This window comes from Lonchura striata, chromosome 5 (assembly GCF_046129695.1).
Source record: "Lonchura striata isolate bLonStr1 chromosome 5, bLonStr1.mat, whole genome shotgun sequence".
NCBI classification, from domain to species: Eukaryota; Metazoa; Chordata; class Aves; order Passeriformes; family Estrildidae; genus Lonchura; species Lonchura striata.
Window position 1 is genome coordinate 18,975,713 of NC_134607.1, and position 6,141 is coordinate 18,981,853.

Here is a 6,141-nt window from a genome sequence, read left to right on the forward strand (position 1 = left end):
AGGTTATCCCAGAGGACATGTGAGGAAGACCTTCAGCCTTCCTCCTAGAAGAGCCCTGAAGAGACCAAAAGACCCCATAGCAACAATGGGAGCACGCGCTGTGCAGTAGAGTGATGTAGATTTCAAGAATGAAAAATGGGAGGAGATTTATGGAACTATTGATGAATATGTATTAGCACACAGTATATACGTTGTGTTTGGATCCTTCGTATGGGAGGCAGGGTAGAAAGTCCTCCCTGTACCCTGGTCAGTTTTGCTTATGCTTTATCCACACCACTGCCAAATTTCTTTTTGTAACTACTGAATTATATTTGATTGCATTATTATTTTATGCCTCAATTAAAATTGCTGCTAAATTTTAAATCTTGTGGTTTATTAAATTGGACATATAGGGACCAAATTTAAAACAACAGTCACTCAGAAGCATGCTTTAAATGGTGGCAGAACAATGATGCTAAAGTGCCATCATTTCAGTCAGACTAGCAGTGGAAGCCATGGGGACTCTCACTGATGGTGGTTCTCATCGAACAAGAGTCCTGTCTCCTTTCTTCTTTTGCCAGTCTAGTTGTGCCTTTCCCCTTGCCTCATCTTACTTCCTGCTTGCCCTGTGAGATCAGGAAGGAAATGACAAAAAGTAGAATCTAGAAAAGTGCACTGAATGGAAAACCAGCTCTACTCAGCCAGAGTACAGGTACTCTTTCACAGAGATCTATCTGTAGCTTGCCTGTGACAGGCCATCAACAAATGTTTAGGAGACAACATGAGAGGCTGGAGAGTCACATGTTCTGTGGAAGTAATTCCGTAGATTGGAGTGTCTTTGTCATCCTTTCTTCCTTAAGACAGTCTTTCCTTGAGGGGCAGACCTGCAGATGGTCACATTTGTCACTGACGGTCACCTGGTGGTAAGGCACTTTAAAGAGAGAGATCACACACCACTGATAGTGATTGACAGTATCACAGAACAGTTGAGGTGGAAAGAGGCCATAGGAGGTCATCTGGTCCAAACCCAAATCCAGCTGTTTCATCACTGAAAGAGAATATGGGTGGAAGCCTCCTTATTTTGCTGTTTTGTCTAATGGTCTTAAATTACTGGATAGATGCATTAGATAAGTGCCCCATCAGTGGGAGATATCTTGACTGAACCAAAACTCAGGGAACACTTTAGCATAAAAAACATTGAAGCAGCATTGTACTCAATAACTCTAATTCTCCCTAGCATCTATTTACTTTTTCTGACCCAAAATCCATCCTATCAAGCCAGTTCCCAACTTTTTACATCTTAAAGATCTGTCCCAACATCACTGTACAGTCCAGGTAGCTGTTTCAATTGTATCTTCCTTTCAGAGTTTCTTTCCTCATGCATCTAAAAAACCCCATTCATTTGGCAGAAATATGGTGATTTTTTAATGATAAAATTGGTATGAATGACTATGCCAATGTCAACATTATGTAGAGAGGAGTACCAAGAAAGAAGAGCAGTGTAAGATCAGGGTTGGAGGGGTGATTTCAGGTAGCTTTACACCATTGCAATTCATTCCAAAATGTTGGCATGTGTATCACAGGGAAGTTCACATGGCTGTTCCTGCTCTGCAGGAACTCCTGAGTGAGTTTTTTTGAGGCTGTGGAGTAGAGCTATAACTCTGTCTCTTTCTCATGGAGAACAAAAGTAAAAGTATGAAAACAAGCAATGATTGATGCAGAGAGAGGGTTTGCAGAGATGCCTTTGAATTACAGCACCTTCCCAAGTCTGAATTCATACCCAAAATAAATCATAAATTATTCTTTCTCACACAAGTTTCTTGTAGCTTGTTTTGTGGCATGTTCCTCAGGAAGAATAAAAGTACCCCTTTGATTTGATACAACTTCCCCACCTATGAATTATATATAAGCAAAATTGTACTTTCTTCTTCAGAAGAAGAATTATCAGCTAACAGAAAAGTCAATTTTAATTTATAAAATTAACTGCCATTAGCCATGAAGGGCACCTAAGGAAAGTGGCTCCTCTTCATCTCTCAAATACTGTAATTAAAGGTAAGGCTGTTTTCTTAAATGTCATTGTAGCATAATTGCATATGAGCTGCTCTACCTGCAGTAATGACTGCTGTGCACATTGGTCCTGAAATAAACTCCCTCTAAGCAGTTCCTAAAGCTTCTAAACAGCTGCTGAACTCAGACCACATGGGGTTTTCATAACTGTGGGACTTTAGGTACTGCAATTTTAGTGAGCCACCTTTGTTAAAATCTGATGTATTGCGCTATGAAAACTTTACTTTAGAAATTAGCAGATGTCAGTCATTAGACTGACATCTTTATTTTTAGGAACAATTTATGGATAGTTGTGTTAATTTGAACTGTGGCATCATTTCTTAATCTTGTTTGCATCAATATTCAAAATGTAGTAATTTAATGATTTTCCTGTGAATTTTCATATGCATCTTTAAAACATCCATTGTTGCTAGGTGCATGATGCCTCCACTTCCCACCCCATCCACGTATTTCAGTCTTCCTTCCAGCTAGCATGGTGAAACTCCTGGCTTTGTATTGTCTGTTGTGGGAGATGTAAAGAAAATGGGCAGAAGAAGACAGAAGTGTGATATGTTTGCTTGCAGCTGTTTTTGGTTGCCTGTCAACCTACATTTAAACACACAATTGAGGGTTAGTTGTTGTCCCACTGATGGTCTGGCAACATAGTTAAACACAGCTAAACTTTCCATTCTTTTGTCTGCAACTGGCTGGTTTATTATGGCTTGTATTTGCTGTTCATCAAACACATATAATTTATATATGTTCCTTTTCTGGGTTAAATACAGGTGTCCCATCCACCTTCATCAAAATGGGTAAAATTTTATTCCAAATAATTGATATGTTGGGATTCCACATTTAATTTGGTCTTTGCTCAGATTTGTTTTGATTGTTTTATTTGAAGGCCATGCAGTCTTTGGTCTTGTATACGAAGGCCATGCAGTCTTTGGTCTTGTATACTTGTAATCAGTTCCATCAACCTATTATTTCTGTGTACTTCTCTAATTTCTTCACCTACAGCTAGTGTTTCTGAAATCTGTACTAATTGACAGCATATGGACCTTACAGCTACCATCCCAAGAGTCTCCTAGTGTCATGTTAACCTAAAAATCAGCCATCCCACAGGTAACACATGCACCCACAACTTGAAAGCAAGTAACAGGAAACTCAGTTCTGTTGCAGTATGTGAAAAGCACCAGACTGTGGGGCTGTTGGCTGTCCCAGGGATCTTGCAGACTCTGCAAAGAGCAGGATAAATCCTCATTTTTTGCTCTTGCCTCAGGATACAAATGTAAACATATATTTTCACAGGCAAGCACATAGTCTGGGCAGCATCTAGGACGAATTGTCTGTTTTATAATAATAAACCAGCCTAATATAATATGCAAAAAATTGTGTTGCATACAGTTTGGTTAATTAGATAAGTTTCAAGAGGTCTTGCTTGTGAAAATAAAAAAAAATTGGGGCTGAAAATTCACTCTACAGTTAATGATGCTGTTATTTGTCACTGGCACACTTCTAGTCTTATTCTGTTGAACATTTTATTGCTTGTGCCACTGTAAATGTCTGTTTATTGTGTAAGCCTTATGCTTTTGTTCTTTTTCATACTCTCAAAAAGATAATGTGTTCACATATACCCATAATCTTGTACACTGGCTTTCTCAACCTTTCAGAAACATCTTAAGAAGCCTCTTTAAATCTACAGTGATCCTCAAATGAGCAGTAAATTGGCCGAAGTCAGAAGCCTATTGCTGATCTTGCAGCAGTTTTTCCTGCATTTGCTACTGTATTATCCACTGTCTGTATTATCTACAGTTTTAACAAACTGAATCTCAATGTGTCTGTTAATTCTTCCTTTAAGCATTCCACTTTCAGGTGGGAGTGACCTCCCTGTTGACAGATAGTGAACATCAACTCTATTTTCATTAACGTAGGAGTTGCCACCAAACCGCTTATCTTTGTATGATTTGCTTATCATGCATGCAGACCTAACATTTCAGACCTAACTTAACTGTTTTTCAAAGTTTTTTCAAAGTTTCTTGGGAGTAAAAAATAAAAAGTAACTTGTCAGGGACCAGGACAGTTACTGAATCCTGTCACATTTCATTCTGCACTGCAATTAGCAACAATACAAAAGTTGCCCTCATCATGTGGTGTTTCATCCTCTGCTGGACAAAATATGAAATTCCATTGGTAAGGATTAACCTCTATCAGCTCTATGAAGAGATATGTTCATGATATCAGGCAATACTTATGAATGAAAATGCTATGTCTGCACGTAGTAGCTCAAAAAACCCTTGCTATATTATGGCTAGATGGTTGTCATTTTTATAAGGTTAAACTGATTGGGAAAAAAAAAAAACAAAAAAAAAACCCAACTTAAAACTGCTTTTGCAAGAAATCAGAAACTTCCAGCTTTATTTTCCAGCTGCTAATCCCTACTTTTCGTTGAAACTTCCTTGTTGCAGTGAAAACTCCCAAGGTTGTCTTGTGGCTTTTTCTTCTATGAGTTAATTTTCTTTTCTCTGTGTTCATCAGCTAAATTCATAAATGTTCGTGCACTGACACATCACCCAGGATGTCACCATGTATTGATTTGGAGACCAGCAGCAGCTATTTGTGGTGGCACGGGATAAACAGGAGGAGCAAAGGATTTCATCAAAAGCAAGCAACAATCAGCTGCTTTCAAAAGCTTCTTGCAACAATGTACTGGATGTACATGTTGTCTTAAATATCTGCCTAAGATTAACAATTCAAACAGAGGCTTGGTAAAGGGAGACCACTCTTGGAGCACATTATACTCAAGAGTGTATAGTTTAACTGGAAGTGTAGAAGTGAAATGGGAGTTTATTCGGAGATATTCATCAGATAAAGGACATTCTGCAGAATAGTGCTTCCAGTAGGACCAAAGCCAATATGATCTCTTACACACTGTTCACTGCTGGTGTAGGAAAAAAAAAGCATAATTTCAGAGAAGTCTTCTGCATTTTTGGTCTTTTTTGTTGAATGATGAGACGTGAAAGAGGTTTGTTGTTATTATTTTTTTTTTTTTTTTCCTGGGTACCCATCCAGCTAGTAAGATAGTCTGGTTAATATAAATTATCAGTGGTAGATCTGTGCAAGGTAAGTGTTCTACATGGACACAGAGCAAGCATGACAAGCATGGCTGTCAGCTGAATTGCTTTTAGCCCTTTTTTAACCCTTTTGTCACACAAGGGCAATCTACCTATGTAGTATCTTATAATTTCTGTATAAAAATACTTTCTGTGTATTTTTGGTGTAACACCTTCAAAAGACTCTCAAAATAAAAGTAATATGTCTACTTGTTCTAGGTTGACTGTATGATGCCTTTATCCCCAATCATCTGCCCTGTTTATGTTGAATAATAAGTTCTACACCTTTAAGACTTGTTCCAGGAGTGAAAGACGGGGGGAAGAAGCGCGGAGTTTGTTTTCAAGAACTGCACTCCCTCCTCCACATTCCTGCTCCTGGACTGAGTGTCTGCTGATGGACAGACAACGAGACAGAGCTCTCCTTCTTTTCCTAGTTAGTTTTAGCTAGCTGAGGCAAAGAAGTTCCCTGGACTGTGTTTTTTTCCCTTTCTCTGGAGCTGCTCTGGATGAACACCAGGAGAGCAGCAGCGCCGGTGGCCCAGCGGCCGTGCCTGGGCCGTGGCATTTCCAGTGCCGGAGGGACTGATCAGAGACTGAGCGAGCCCAGCTGCAACCCAGGGGATCTCTCTGAGTTTGTCTCTCTCTTGGAGTGGCAAGAAGTTTTATTGTTTAATATTGTTTAAATTTGCTTGTTTAATAAACAGGGTTTTTTTTTTCCACTTTTTCTCCAAAGAGGTATCTTTCCCGAACTGGTTGTGGGGAGGGACCAATTGAATCTACTTTCCTGAAGGAACCCTTTTGGGGCTCTTCCCCCAAATTTGCCCTGAACCAGGACACTACTGAAATGTAGCAGTGGAAATACTGCTTTTGTTCTGCAAGAATCATGTTACTGTATGTTAGCAAATTTAAACTCCATTAAAAAAAAAAAAAAAAAGAGGAACTGATTTGCAATAAGCATTATATTGAGTCATATAAGTCTTCTAAAAGTAGATTTATGATTTACAAT